The following is a 16,130-nucleotide window of genomic DNA, read 5'->3' on the forward strand; positions in this document are numbered from 1 at the left end:
GCTATTTCAGGTCTCATCTAAAGACCATCATGGTTTTTCCTGCATGTCCTGTACACCCAGAATTTCTGGATAACTGTGATGTGCTGTCCTAACCATTTGGTTAGATAGATGGAAGTTTAGTGAACTGAAATGGGGCTTTTCCTGAAGCCAGGACAAACCACTTAGGAACTTCATGACATCTCAAACAGGCCGAAGACTCAGATCCCCTGCAATGTGAACTCTGAGGTTTCCCAGAGCCAGGCAAGAGCCATCTTTCAGCAGCTGTGATCCATTTATTAGGCGGGTTTGAACACTTCTGGCAGGGGGATGGAGGCAGAGGGGGCAGACAAAGGTGGAAAATTTTTTTTGTTAATTACCAGTCCATTTGTATGACGTGAAGCTGCCCCGGTCCGTCATCTCATCCCCTTGAGCTGTGGGTTGCCAGGTTTTAGGTTTTCATTCCGGAATCCCAGCGGGACGCGCGTTTCTCCGCATCGCCATTGGGACGGCAGCTGCAGCCGATTGCTCCTGTTAGAAGGGACCGCCGGCGCTCCAGAAACCATTTCGGCAGCATTTGTCGCAACAGCCTGTACTAATCTTCTCTCTTTCATTTGTAATTATTTTCTCAGTCCGGCGCTCCGAGACCGGAGCCGCCCTCCCAGCCGCGGGAGCATCGGCGGCCGCTCTCGGGGATGTCGGGCCGGGATAAAAAGGGATGCGGGGGCGGCAGCGGACACGCTCCTGCCAGCAGGACGGAGACCTTCAAACGGCCTGGGGCTCCTCCGGACGTGATTGAAATGGGCCGAGGGTTGGAGCCGGCAGATTTGAGGCAGCCCGGGCCAGTGCGACCAAGAGTAATTGAAAGAATAGTTCGTGTGGTGACTCAACAGCTGTAGGTAACAGGCGATTTCCAGAGGATTAGGGGGGAGCTGTGAAAGGGAGGTCCCACGGGAAGCCTAAACCCCTCATCTTGAATTTAACCAGCCAAGAACACATGTTGGAGCTTTTGATTTACTTTTAAAGCAAATTTCTTCCCTCATTCCACCCCCTTTTAATTCAAACTATTCCACAAACCAGGACATTTAAGTTGTTGAAACACAGGGAAGGAAAATGGGGTCCATGGCAACGAGATGAATTAACAAGTGGTAGTTTATTCCTAAATGGTGTTTTCCTATTTTATTTTGATCTAATCCTGGCAGTAGCATTACAATTTTTGCCCAGAACTTCCACATCTAGTATTCACAGCAGCCACCAGCAAAGCGAGGAGGGATTAAAGATGACTTGTCAAGCAAAGCTGAGCCCCAACATGAAGCTGGGTTGTGCTTTACCTTGCAGCCACTTCACAGTAAAGCCTCCTCTTTCTCTGCCATGGCACAAACACCCAAAACAAACACTCTACACCCAGCTGTTGCTTCCCCCAGGGTAAGTCAGAGCAGGTTTAATCCCTAACCCCCTCTGCTTTTGATTGCATGTGAATAGATACAGTGAGAGATGAAGATAAGGCACGTTGGGAGTGGGTTGCAGCTCAGCTATGGAAACTGCTTCTACGATCTGTCCCACGGAGTGCTCCAAGCTCAACCTGAAGGATCATGTCTGGGAGAGATCATTCCAATTGTACCTCACATTACCATCTCCAAAGGCAGAGGCTGCATTGGCTCTGAACCAGGCCCTTCTAAACCTGTCTGAAAGAGTTCTGGTTCTGACTTGGACCAAGATTATGGATTTTTCAGGCACAGTTTACAAGGTCAGAAGCCTTCAGTAGCCAGGTCTCACATTGCTCAGAGGTCAAGTGACAACAGAGATGTCACTGTAGAATTGGGGATTGCCCAGGGAAAACGTCCAGCACACCTTGTGCCCACTCAATCCACCTTCAGACCACCTCAAAACATCTGAATCCACTACAAACCCAACTCAATCCACCAGCAGACACCCAGAAGAGTGAAACCCACTGAGCATCACCAGGGATGAGCACACCATGGCCAGACAGATGCAGGATGTGCTGCTGGCTTAACCGCTCTCGCTCTCTCTCTCTCTCTCTCTCTCTCTCTCTCTCTCCCCCTTTGCTGCAGCCAAGACTTGAAGTTTTGATTAAAGTCAAGAAGTTCTGATTAAAGAACTCATTTTCAAACAACATTGAGATGAAACCGCATTTCCCAGCCAGAGGCAGACTCTGGTCACCTGCATGACATAGCATACACTCCAAACCCACATCATATACACGTTTTCACCCCAAAACAACCCAAATCTGAGGTTCTCCCCATTTCTCTCCTTTGCCTAAACCACGCTGTATTTAATGATGAGGATATGATGGTGTCAACAGGTCACAGCAGGTTCCCTCCAAGCCCTCATCTGCAGGAGACAAGAGGACAGAACTGTGAAAAGTGCTCAGTGCCATCCCCTCATCCTTTCCCACCACTCCAGATTCATTTGGACAGGGGGATAGAGTTAATGACCTAATCACTATTTTTAGAAAAGTAGTCCTCTGTTTGGTATGTACTTGGCAATCCTCAGAGCTGCATCACCAGCAAGGAAACCGTTGGGGATTTACTTTGCCTAACTCCAGTCACTCAGCAAGAAAATAAATTTTCAAGCCTTTGCTTTGCTGGTACAAAATTATTTTTTACAGCCTTTTCACCAGAGCATTATTCAAGCTAGTTTTTAATTCATAAGCAGTGAGAGCTCCCTGTAAAACTTCAGCAATTTCTGATTTTTTTTTTATTGTAGAGGGAAAACTGTGATAAAATCTGGAGGAGAGATTTGCTGGGGGTTATTAAACCCAGAGCTCTGCAGGCAGATTTCAGTTTAGGGAGGTTGTAAAACATTGACTGCTGCAGAGTTTACCAGAAAAATAAAAAGAAAAAGAAAAAAAAAAAAAGGATTGTTCTGTGCCATATTTCTCAAAGATGCACAGCCCAAAATTGTCCCTTTTCTTGATGTTCAGTGAATCTGCAGTTTATGCTGGGTCTCAGCTTGTAAGTAGAAGGGGTGAGTGTGGAGGGGCTAAAGGTCCTCAGAACTTTGGATGAATCACTCAGCACTAAACCCATTCTTGTCAACTTCTGTGTTTGGTGGATGGGGGTGATTTCTAGAGAAAGCCAAGTTAAAGGCAATTTTAGCAGACTTTAGTACATAAACCACAGTTCAAGTGGAAAAAGAGGGTAAAACCCTCCACTTTTAAATTATGGGCTGACACTAGCTTAACAATAATTCTCATTTGTTGGATTTTTTTTTTTTTTTTCAAGTACCATTCAATCATTCCATTCACTGGAGAGACCTTAAATTGAAACTCAGCCCTAGAAAATGCATTACTTACTGCTGATTTGATGTCACTGCCAAAGAATTTTCTCGTGGCTTAAGCTGTCTGCAGCAACACGCCAGTGTGGGTCTTTCCCTAGTTGTGGAGCAAAATTCTTTGTGTTGGTTCCTCACTTTTCCCCCTTCCCCCAAGTTTTTATTGAATTCCTTTATGAGGGTAGGATGTGCTGCTAGAGCTGAGGGGACTGAAGGAAGCAGTGGTTCCCTGCATGTTTCTATGGCTGATACAAATGGGAAAGGTTCACGGAATGGTTTGGGTTGGAAGGGACCATGTGCGGGGTTACCTTCCATTAGCCCAGGTCGTTCCAAGCCCCATCCAGCCTGGCCTAGAACACTTCCAGGGATGGGGCAGCCACAGCTTCTCTGGGCACCCTGTGCCAGGACCTCAGCACCCTCATAGGGAAGGATTTCTTTCTCATATTCCACCTAAATTTATGCTCTTTGGTTTAAAATCATTGCCCCTTGTCCTGTCCTTCAAGGAAGGCCCTTGTTAAAAGACCATGCAGACTGAAACAATTTGAAGGTTTTACTTTAAAGCACCCTTAGCTTTGCTTGAGCTTCAGTAGAAATAAAACATCCTCACTACTTCATAAGCCCAAATCTTAATTTCTTTGTTTCTCACTGTGGATTTTTCCTCTTTCCCTATTCTGGTACGCAAACCCCAGCAGTGTCCTCTCTTACCTTCCCCCTTCATCTTCTGCCAAAAGACAGCCAGGACACTACTCACTACTAGTTTTTCTTTGGCCCTTGAAATTCATTATGCATTTTTCTTCCTGACAGTGCTTTCAAATCTGGACTTTTCCACATTTCCACCCCAGTTATTCCTTTCTGTGGCTGTAATAGCTTTGCTTTTTCCTTCTTTTGTACCAAGTGAGCAAAGAATGACTTTTCACCATTGGAAAGTAGAACTGTTTCAATCTTTTGAGCATCAGCTTCATTCAAACACCAGTTATGTTTAAGAAAACAAACAAAAAAAAAGTATGAAAAAAATTCAGCAGGTGTTTATCTAGAACTTTATGTTACCAAAATTTCCAGAGAGGAAAAATTGCCACAACCCCACAATTTTCCTCCAGGGAATGAGGGAAGTACACAAACCCAGTGTGGGGACAAGAACCTTTCTGATTAATAAAGTTAATTAAGTTCAGTAAAAGGAGAAAAGGAGGTCAAGAAACTTTTACCTCAAGATATTCCACAAAGCCACTGAATTACCTTTATGGGTACTTTCAGCTTACTGAGTTCTGGAAAACACAAATTCTGGCCAAGCACAAGCAGGGAAAGGAGCATACTCGGGTCCCACTTCCAGCCCCAAACGTCTCCTCCATCACCTGTCTGGGGTGTTTTCACTCTGGAAAGGATGAAACCTAGCCTGCCTACCAGGTTTTTTTCAGCTCTTGCAGGAAAGGCAGGCTGTAGCTGACTCACATTTTAGTAGCTGCTGCCAGAGAGGGGTTTCACCTGGAGGTACTTGAAAACACCAAGGCCATTGAGCATGTTCATCTCCCATCCCCTTGAAGCCATGCTGCCCTGGCTCAGAGAAAACCCTGGAAATCAGCTAAAACATTCTGGGCTGATATTCTGGGGTTATTGCATATTTTCAGCCTAGTAGGGGTTCAGTCACAATACTACCTAGTGTTTTTATAGCACCCTTCTCACCCACCCCAGCTTGACTTTTAAAAGGACCCATCAAATCTGCCTTGACTTGGATAATTTTCCCAATCTCCCAAGCCCCAAAGACTTGCAGTTCATGGCCATTAAACAGGGCCAGCATGGAGATACCCCCACAGGTGCCAAGGGAGAAGCTCTGAAGGGCAATTATGCAAAACCCAGAAAGGTTTCACATCCTATGAAGTTCGATTTACCATCACAGCAGTATGCAAGCACCTTTGCATACTGCTGTCTGTACCTTAATAAATATTTGAAGTATCAAATTGAATATAGGAAATGTGCTGAACCATTTCTATAGTGCTCTGGGCTCTTTTTATGGGTTCATTTCCTGAAGCCATATCAATAAAAATGCACAGTAAGGGGGTCTCAACATACTTTTGGTAATGCAGCTCGAAGCCAGGGCTTTGCAAACCATGTCTTCCCATCTCCAAGGAGGACAAATGCAGCAAGCCAGCATTTTTGCCAAGCCTTTCACTCTCATCTTATTTCACAACCCCTCTGTCACTCTCCTATCATCTTCTCTCCCTGCACATACAATTGCTTCCCAAACAGATGCACACCTGCAGGAAAAGTTGGCATCTTCTCTTTCCAAGCTGTCATAAAGTCAAATACTTTATGAGTCTATTGATGACAGATAAATTAATTGCAGAAAGTATGAATGACTTAATATTTTGTATGCTAATATATTTTTTTTTCTTTCTCTTAAATCTACATCATGTGTATCTCAGGCTATTTGGGTCATGTTCAGATTCCTGTGTCTCACCAGCTACTTAAGGTGGGAGGAGATACCCTGTGGCTTTTGAGCTCCTGAATTTGACGTTTTAAGCATGAAACACAATTTTTTTGGGTTTTTTTTTGGAAAGGTTCTTAATGAACTTTGCTCAGCCCAGACTAAGGGTGAAAGGAGTAAGGACTTTCGGGGAAGATTTTTGCTAGGTGTGACAGCACTCCCAAATCCCATGGTTCTCATCAGGTTCATGCTACCTTGGTTAATCTGAGGACTTGGGCTCTCTTTGTAGCCCAAAACTTGGGCTCTCTTTGTAGCAGATGGATAGGAAGTAATTCAAACTGTCCTGATTATCTTTGATATCAGCAGTCTTTTTTTGATGGCTACCAAGTTTTGGTTTACTCCTGGGTAAGTCCTTGTGGACTCAGAGGGAACCCAAATCACAGATGTTGATGATCTGGATAAGATAGTGTAAGCCCAGGCTGGATCTGGCCACAGCTGCCCTGTCATTCCTGCATGTATTGATAAGTAACCCACTACTACACAGATAGAGATCTCTAGTCAGTATATCAGATCATTACCTGATATTGATCCAACAAGCCTCAATTATCTACTTAAACAAATTTAAGTGTGTGGATTGAGGACAATCATCTGTGTGTTTTGTGCAACAGAGTATTGATGAGCAGTTAGAAGACATGACATCTGAAGAATGAGAAAGATGGTGTTGCTCAGCTGAGAAAAGGGGGGCTGGAGAGGGAGGGCTAATTAAAGCCATGCAAAAATACTTGAGGTAGTGAAATAACCTCTATTGACTCTCAATAAGTTGAGTAAGAAATAAAGTAAAAATGGAACAAAGGGGTTCAGACTGAACTTTGAGAAACACCCAAGTATAATGAAGAAACAGAAGAGATTTGGAAATACAGAATTTGAGCAATTGATAGGTTTTTAGGATAGGATAGACAAAAACATGGGACAGGTAGGTTAGGTGGTGTTTCAAGGCTGCTCTTCATCTTTGCTTCATAAATTGGCAAGAAATCATTTGGCCACAACACTATCAATATTGGGACTGAAGTGGATATTTATGGCTAGACATGTTCTTAACTGGTCTTGCAGATTTTGACTGCTAAAGTGAATGGCAGATATTATAAGAGCATCCCTCCTCCTTCCTTTGATCTGTCATTAAAGTAGGAAAACACAACAGGAATGTTGCTCAGAAATAAGAACTAGGATGGTTATGTTGCCTCTGACCCGAAATCTTCACTGGACTTTAGAAGTTCTGAAATGGAGCACCCAGTGATGTATTTGGTCTGTGAATGTGATTCCTTACTTGAGTTGAATGATGTCACCCTGCCATTAGGGACAGAAGGAGTTATGAACAGCCACAAATGAGATTGTTGCTCCTACACACCAGCACAAGATTGTTGACTGTGCAGTGCTAGAAGTGAACTCTGAGATCATTGCCTACTCCTTTACTGGTGGATTTCCCCTGGATACTGCCACTAATTCCCATCAGCCTTGTCAAACTACTTCACTTCTCCCACTTTCCAGACTGGAAGTGCATTATAAAGCTTGCCACAACTCCTAGTTCAAGCAGCACTTTACCAACACTATTTAGAATGAAAGGAATCTCATTGCTCTGCATTTGCAATAGATTTTGCTCAGTGTGGTAACACACTGGAATTCACCACAGTGAATTCCACAGTTTTGTTGCAATAAGTGTTAATTTGGTCTGTGCTTTTTCAAGGGAATAATGATTTAAATGGAACAAGTTCCTCCTCACTCGCTATTTAGCCTTTGGTATGTCAATGGAAGAAAAGTCCCAAGTGCCAGAGGACAAAGCATGAGCCAAGCAAGCACAGCAAGGTATCTACCTTGCTTCCAGAAAAGACAATTTGTTCTGGTAGAAATATGCTGCTCTTTGGGGGTGTTCATTTGGGCATAGGCTGGTGGGGGGTCTGGAGGGAAATTAGTGACTTTACCTCTAGAACCTTTCCACCTTAAAGAAAAATAAATAAAGAAAAACTTTGAAATCTGATGACAACAAAGCAAATGAAAGAGAATCTGGAGGACTGTGCTGTAGAAGACATGCTTGCTATAAAAAGTGATTTTTGATAATTGCTGGAAAGGTGCTGGAGTGTGTTTTGGGAGGGGGGTGGAAATACCTATGACCTAATTTTTCTGGAAGCCATCCACCAACCTGGGTGCCCTGTGGCTGTTTAAATCTTTTATCTGCCTTTTGAACAGGTTTTCACAATGTGGATTGTTTTGTGTGTACAAGGCAGAGAGAGTAAGGCTGTGCCCTGTCAAGGGCCCTCTCTGGTCTCTGGCTTGGATGGCTCTGTTCAGGTGAAGAGCAGATAACACCTTTCCAGCCACTTCATCATCAACTGTCACAAACTGAAGATCTCATTAGGATGGAGACATGAAGAAGGGCAATAATTAAATCAAGATGTAATTAGAAAGGGATGCTGTAGATTTACTGCTACTACTCTGCTACTATTGTAAAACAGCAATATAAGGTGAAAAAATCCAAAGGCAAAGTATGAGTTCATTACTCAACTGAGAATGCAGTTATTTATGTGAGCATATGCCACTTCTGCTATGTTTTAACATATAAATATATCTAGAATGATCCTATGAATTCTGTGTCTGGGTGATGTTTCCTAGATGTGTTTTCCCATGGGGAATGATGCTGTGATCTCAGCTCTTACTAACAAATGCTGCTGTCTTTGTGCTTCATGACATCCAGGATGATGATCTGAGTTGCTTGAGGACAAAAACTGAAGCAGGAGTAGCAGTAAGATGTAAGTGGTAAAAGACAAAGTAATTCAGTAATCAAGAGTTCATCTAGCACAAGGTACTTCTACCAGTTCCTAGAAAAATGTTCTCTTCAATTGTGCTACTATAGATTAATTCAAAGCTTTTGGCTTAATGTAGGCATTCATATTTTTCCTTGCTGGTCTGAGCTTAGCAATAAGCTGGTCTTGATGCCAAGTACATTTGCTTCTTGTTGTATATACCTTATAAAATAAGGGCCTTGTTACCCTTGTAAAATCATGGCTCAGGCCTGCTACTTTGGCTAAGCAGAAGAGGACTATGGGAAATTGACTCAGCTGAATTGGACATAGAAAAAAATTACTATAACCATTATGTGCTCACATGGTTTATGGTGGTTGGTTTAATTATATTTGTTGTACTTAAATGGAATGTAACTGATAAAGAGCTAACTGCTTAAGAAGGCCTGATTTTTGCAATAAAGCAGCTGTCCTTTGCACCTGCCTGGAGACTCTGTGTTGCTCAGCTTCTGGCTGTAAAACCAGTGTGACCATATTAAGCACTTCCTGCTCACTGGATTGCAAAGTCATCTGTGATTTGGGGAGGATCAATGTACTAGGGGAAAAAAAATCTGTGGAATTTTGAGTTAAAAACTTTCAGGTTGTCTGACTTGTACTGGCCAATAAACACCTATAAACTGGTGGTCCAAGCAACTCCATTGTTGATAACCTGCTGGCTCAAACCTGCTTCTCTGTTGTCTGAGTGCCCTGTTTGTAGGAGGGGAGTGGCCCATGCCAGGTGCCTGGTACTGTTACTGCTCTTACACTCTTTGCCCTGATAAAGGGCATCCATCTCCCTAACATTCCTGCTCCAGGAGGACAGCTGTGCTAGAATTCATCCTATGTGACAGAGGCTCCCTGCCTACTCTGCCCTTATGAGCATCTACAGAGCTGCCTCCAGCTCTGGGGTCCCAGCGTGGAAAGGACCTCAACCTGCTGGCAGGAGTCCAGAGGAGGCCATGGAGATGCTCCAAGGGTGGAAGCCCCTCTGCTCTGGAGCCAGGCTGGGAGAGCTGGGGGTGTCCACCTGGAGAAGGCCCCTGAGAGATCTTAGAGCCCTTTCCAGCATCTAAAGGGGATCCAAGAGAGATGGAGATGGACTTTAGATAAGGGCCTGGAATGCCAGGAAAAGGGGGAATGGCTTCACCCTGCCAGAGGGCAGGGTTAGATGGGATATTGGGAAGGAATTCCTCCCTGTGAAGGTGGGGAGGCCCAGGCACAGGATATCCAGAGAAGCTGTGGCTGTCCCTGGATCCCTGGAAGTGTCCAAGGCTAGGTTGGATGGGTCTAGGAGCAACCTGGGATAGTGGAAGGTGTCCCTGCCCATGGCAGAGCTGGAATATGATGAGTTTTAAGGTCCCTTCCAACCCAAACCAGCTTGTGTTTCTGCCACTACATCTGTGCTCTGAACCAGTCTCAGCCCCTCCTGACTCACCTTTACAGAGATGTCTCAGGCTGAAGCTGTGCTTTAGGGATGAGGCTGATGAGTTTGCTCTGTGGGGTGACACAATGCCTAGGGCCCACACTGGGGCACCATGTGATTCCTGTGGGCCTGGGGGATGCTGGAAACATCTGGATGAATTTGTTGGTCTCAGGGGTGCTGGGCTTTGGACCTGATCTCCAGACATCTGTGAGAGTTCAGTCTGGACACATGCAGAGGCCACTTGGAGCATGAATATTTACCTTGTAACCTCCTTGCCCTCCCTGTCTTGCCCTTTCAGCTCAGACTTGAACTGTGCCATGTGAGCCTACATTTTCCATTTGATTTAACAGCCCATGGGGCTGTTTGTACAAGATTGGCTGGTAGGGATGTGAGCAGATTACAAATCAGAGGGAAGGAATTTGCTCCAGAAAATGCAATGGCAGCACTGGGTCCTACCGAAACCTTCGTCAGATGTAATTAAACAAAGCTTCATATTAGGAAAATGCTTGTACTTGCTGGCTCCCCTAGGCTGAACTGGCTCTTGTTTCCCCATCAATTAACTCTTTTGGGCTCAATCCATGCACAACCAACCAGTGAATCCCCCTGGCAAAGCACAGCAAGCTGCTTTCCCCAGGCACCTCAGCAAGCTCAGCCCTCCAGTCTCCCACAAGAAATGGGAGTGACAGCACCAGCTAATGCAAGACCACAGGAGCCTGAAATAGCACCTTTCATCCCATTTTTAAGTTCCATGACACCAGTAAAGCAACAGTAGTGATGGCAGTTTTCAGCCATCACTTAAAGACACAGGAGATGGAGACGGCTATGACATTGGAGACACTGGACCCCAAGACTAACTCTCTGCAGCTGATGGAAAGCAGCTAGAGACATGAATTATTAGGTGCAAGTGTTATATTTTCCAGCTTTCCAGCACTTAATTTGTCCCTGCAGTTCCACGGTTTTCCCTGTTTAATGGGGGCAGTAGCTCATTGCTACAGCAAGCTGTCCTACTCTTTCTCAGGACCTGCATCCAGGGGAAGACAAAGGCTTCAGGCAAAGCACTGCTGTTGGGAGCGGGGCAGGAGCGCCTGGGGATGATTTATGAATGCCACCTAGAGAAGGGGATGCTCAGCATCTGCCTACAGCTAAGAGGAAAAGGAAGTTGGAGAAAACACATCTGAAAGTCACTCTGCAGCAAACACCTGAGGGCTGTCAGAGACACCACTGAGAGACCTTGAGGGCTTCCCATTTCCCTCACCAACCTGTAAAATTTGGGTCAAAGAGGGTTGAAAGTTGAAGGATGCAGAAGATCAAAAGGATGACAGTGTTTACAAAGAAAGAACAGGGACCAGAGATGCTCTGGGGAGCAGGCTGGGACGAAAGCTGCCCTGAAGCATTGAAAATAAGTTGGCAGGCAGCGAGAACAAGTCCTTTTTCCTCCCAAAATATCTTTTTTTCTTAAAAATTAAACAAAACATGCTTATTGATAAGTATGTAAAAAAGTAAATGCCACCTTCCTACCACAGCTCCTTGCTGCTGCTGGGTCTGGCACATGTTGCTGTGGTGCAGGACTGGGGCTAAGAGTAGGAGAATTCAGCAGCAATGGGCTCCAAATGTGAAGTCCAGATAGGCCCCAGGTTCATGCAAGGACTTGAGAGGGGGATTTGTTGTGTGACATGAGCACACTGACCCTGATAACCCCTGGGAGGGGGGTCAGGGCCTGCATTCCCAAAGAGCCCATGTATCCTCCCTGGTTGTTTCCCACTGAAGGAGAGGAGGCAGTGGGTCAGGTCACGGGTTCATGACCAGCCAAGAGAGCAGAAGATAGTCCTCAATTCATTGCAGGCTTGTCTGGGATGTCTTCATCATTTCAACTCATCCACATCCATATTTCAGTTACTTTTTGTAAACTGGTGGTGCAAAAGCATTTTCTACCTCAGAAACATTTTGCCTTTCTGTGTGGTCTGAGGAAAGCCATGTAACCTCTCTGTGACTGTTTACCAGCCGCCACAGCAGTGAGCACAGCATTTACCTCATGAGGGGTTGAGAGGCTTAATTATTCCCAGATGGATGGATGCTGCATAAGCGCAAAGTGTTACGATGACTAAATCTTCCTGGAGGTGCCTTGAATATCTCTGATTAGTTTGTTTATCCCTCAGATTCTGCACCATGGGCATGACAAAGATTACAAGGAGCATGTTTAAGCAGGGGCACTGCCGCTCTGCCAGATACCTCCAGGTCAGAAGGAAACAGATAATGGAAAACCAATTAATTTTTTACAGCAAGAAAAACAGCTACAGGATTGGGAAACATTAATTATTTATTGAACTGCTCCCTTTGTAGAAAAAAAAAAAAGTTTATACATACCTATATCTCTCTACATATAAAATAATCACTCATTGCACATAACAGGGTAATGTTCTCATTAATCTGATGCTCAGTAATCTGAACTCCTGTTTTGATACTGTTTTGATACTGTTCTTTTTTCAGAGGTCAATTAAAATAATGACAGCAAAAATACTTATGAGCCTCAGGAAGAAAAAAACTAGTACAATAATGGCAGGGGGTTGAGTTATGGATTATTTACCTCACAGTGCTTGGTTCTAGTCTCCCTGGTATGAAGTGCTGAACTTCTGTGTGTGTCTAAGTCAGTTCCTGGTATCTCTGGATCTTCTCCAAGGTGCAGGTGAGATCTAAGAATCAGAGATGGAGAAAAGCCATGGCAACTTAGCTGCAAGGTGGACACTGGCCATGAGCACATCACTGTCCCAGGGATGGGATGCAAACAATGGATTAAATGGATTTGCTGCAGCCACCTTCCTGCTGGTAATCCTGGAATCCCAGAATGGTTTGGGTTGGAAGGGACCTTAAAACTCATCATATTCCAGCTCTGCCATGGGCAGGGACACCTTCCACTATCCCAGGTTGCTCCTAGACCCATCCAACCTAGCCTTGGACACTTCCAGGGATCCAGGGACAGCCACAGCTTCTCTGGATATCCTGTGCCTGGGCCTGCCCACCTTCACAGGGAGGAATTCCTTCCCAATATCCTGTCTAACCCTGCCCTCTGGCAGGGTGAAGCCATTCCCCCTTTTCCTGGCATTCCAGGCCCTTATCTAAAGTCCATCTCCATCTCTCTTGGATCCCCTTTAGACGCTGGAAAGGGCTCTAAGATCTCTCAGGGGCCTTCTCTTCTTCAGGTGAACCTTGGTAATTCAGCACTGCTAAATCAGAGCACTGCTAAAAACAGAGCTTAATCACCTCTGATTTCCTGCCTGGATGTACCCTGAGATGCCACTGGTGCCTTCTACAGACCTATGCTTAGCACCTTGTGCCATGGTTCACAGGGTGCCCAGAGAAGCTGTGGCAGTCCCATCCCTGGAAGTGTCCAAAGACAGGGTGAATGGGACTTAGTGCAGCCTGAGATAGTGGAAGGTGTTCCTGCCCAGGAGAGGGGGTGGGGCTGTAAGGTCCCTTCCAACCAAACCATTCTGTGATTCTGAGTCCTGCCTACATATCTGGGATAGGATTAGCTGTGCAAGGTAGATCCCCCGGGGATCTTGTTAGTGTCCTTGTGTACTATATCTAGGTGCTGTCCACAAAATGCAAACTTGGAGGGGCAAGGGAAGCAGCATATGTTTTAATCCAGATCCAAACTGGAGTTTGCCACATGCACACATGCCTAAGGAGAAGAGCACCTCCAAGCATTTGCCAGGAATGTCCCTGCTGAGAGGAGAGCAAGCAGCAGAACCAAGCCAGTGGCTGGGCACAAGACTGAGGGGAACAGCAATCCCCTATAGACCCCCAGTAAGCACACCCAAGCACCATTTATTTCAGAGGACCCCTCACACATTAGGACTTCTTAGGCTATGTGGCAATAACCCTTTTATCCAGGTGCGTGGTGGATTTAGAGGCTCTTTTCCACTGGAACTCTTCTCTGAGCTTCAAGGAGCTGCACTAAGGTCACCTCTCATTCTAACCAGTGAGTCAACAGGTGGGACTCTGATCCCTTCCCATGGAGCTATGTCAACTAGGTTCTGCAGTCAGGGCTGACCTGTACATAGATAAATTATTTGCAGAAAACCCTTTTTTTCTCCAGTGCAAGAATGGAAAAAAAACAGATTTCCTTCTCTGGGCACCCACTGTAACCACTACAAGTTCAGTGCTTCTAAGAGTTCAGGTGTCTGCAGAGACCTGTTTGCTATGTTTTTAATCCAAAATTCCACTCTGCATGTTCTCTCACATGCCAAACTCACCATCCTCAGGCCTGCCTATACGCTCCATGCTATGAGCAGGAGGCTTCTGTCTTACTCTCCTTCACTGCCTGAAAGGGCTTAAACCAATCCTCCCACTGGCACTGATTATTTTTGGCCAAAAGTAACATAATAATTTGTGCAGTAACATGAGTAATTATTGATATAGAACTGCAGTAATTAACAACCAGCGACAATAATTAGGCACTCCCTCTGATGTGAAATGGGAAAGAACAGCTGGGTTTTTTTCAGTCAACTTGAAGCCCATGAGAATGAAGGTTTCATGAGCAAAGCTAAACACTTTGGCTAACTTAGAAACAAGCATGGCTTCTGAATTTTTGTAAACCAGGCCCACATTTTGGCATGGTGTCTCTGATCATGGGAACTTCAGGTTTCCTTCCTCTCCAATCAGGATGTGCAAAAGCCAAGGAAATGCCCTGAAACTCATCATCTGTTTTGCAGACACACTGAGATGGTTTGATTTGAGCCTGGTTTGACTTTGTGGCAAAGTTGCCAGGAGGTGGAGAAAATAAAACAGGAGGAATTTCTGATGGCTCTTCACCATGAGTCTTCCCAGTTCTGTCTTCACTTCCCTTGCAGTTATGCAGCAACAGGTTTTCCTCTGTGGGTTTTTTAATGCACTGCCAGGAGCAGGGCTGTCCTAAGCATGGAGTCCCTGTGACCACCTGCCTGTCACCCTCTGTTACATGGAGATTTTGCAATTTATAGCACCATGCTCTCCTACGTGTGGCCAATCTGTTTTCCAATGCCCTCACTGCAAGGCAGGGAATCTGTCCACCCTCAAACCAGACAACCACACCAAGCTCACAACAGCTCCTGCCAACAGTGTCTGGGCAAAGTCCACCTTGTGCTGTTGGCCAGGGTCAACAAAAAAGCCAACAAGGAGTTATTTTATCATCATGAGGCTCTGGATTATCCCAACAACTGATAGGGCATTCAAAAGACTCCCACCAGACTTTTTTTTAGGGAAAAAGGTAGAGACCAGGAGGAAGCTGTGTCCCGTGAGAAAAAGAAATTAAATGTCAGACTAAGGCCAGATTAATCTCCTAGGATTCCCCTGCAGGAGAAGCAAGTCAGTCAGAGCAGTCCTGGTCTTGATACAGTCCTGGGGCTTCCAAGGAAACAGCAAGACACCAAAGTTTGATTCTTAAAAGCTTCAGATAGAAAAGGGGGGAGAGGAGATGATAATAATAATAATAATAATAATAATAATAATAATAATAATAATAATAATAATAATGAAAATGCCTCGGGGTGATTTCATAAGATTAATAGGTAATGTAGTCAATTATATAGGCTTATTTCATTTCAGCAAAGCGCAGGTGGTGAGCTACATCTCCTCACAGGTGCTTTTCTAATTAGCTGTATGTCTTCTAGGTGAATAAATGGCTGAGTGCCAAAGCTCCATGCCACTGGCAACAGACTAATCCAAACTAATCCCAAGGACTCATCTTGCTTCATGGTAAAGCAAGCAGACTCTATTTTATTTATTATCTCTTGAAAGATCTCCCCTCTTCTTGGAAAAACAAGGAGGACTATTTCACAGAGGAGGCCATAAACACACTTCACTTGGCATTTGGTAAGGGCTGGAAGACTATTTCTGCCTGGATCCAGTTGCTTATTACCATTATGTAATAGCAGATGAATATCCTGTTCTGCATTAGCTAAATGTTTTCTTTTAATAATCAACTCATATCCACATAATGGGGCAGTTTATGCAATCGGCTGCCTCGTGAGCTCTTTGGGGAGACATCTGTATTTCAGCATTGTTAATTACCACCATTGGATCATTAAAATGTATTTATTCACTTTTGTTATTACAATTGGGTGAGTCCTATGCTTAGCAAAGGGGCCGGCTGGTAAAATCACCTGGTGTAGGCATGGTGTGGGCAGGAATTACCCCAGATATCCACACA

The sequence above is a fragment of the Pseudopodoces humilis genome, chromosome 25 (assembly GCF_049639895.1).
Source record: "Pseudopodoces humilis isolate 2021_Gansu_Grassland_sample_001 chromosome 25, ASM4963989v1, whole genome shotgun sequence".
Classification (NCBI taxonomy): Eukaryota; Metazoa; Chordata; class Aves; order Passeriformes; family Paridae; genus Pseudopodoces; species Pseudopodoces humilis.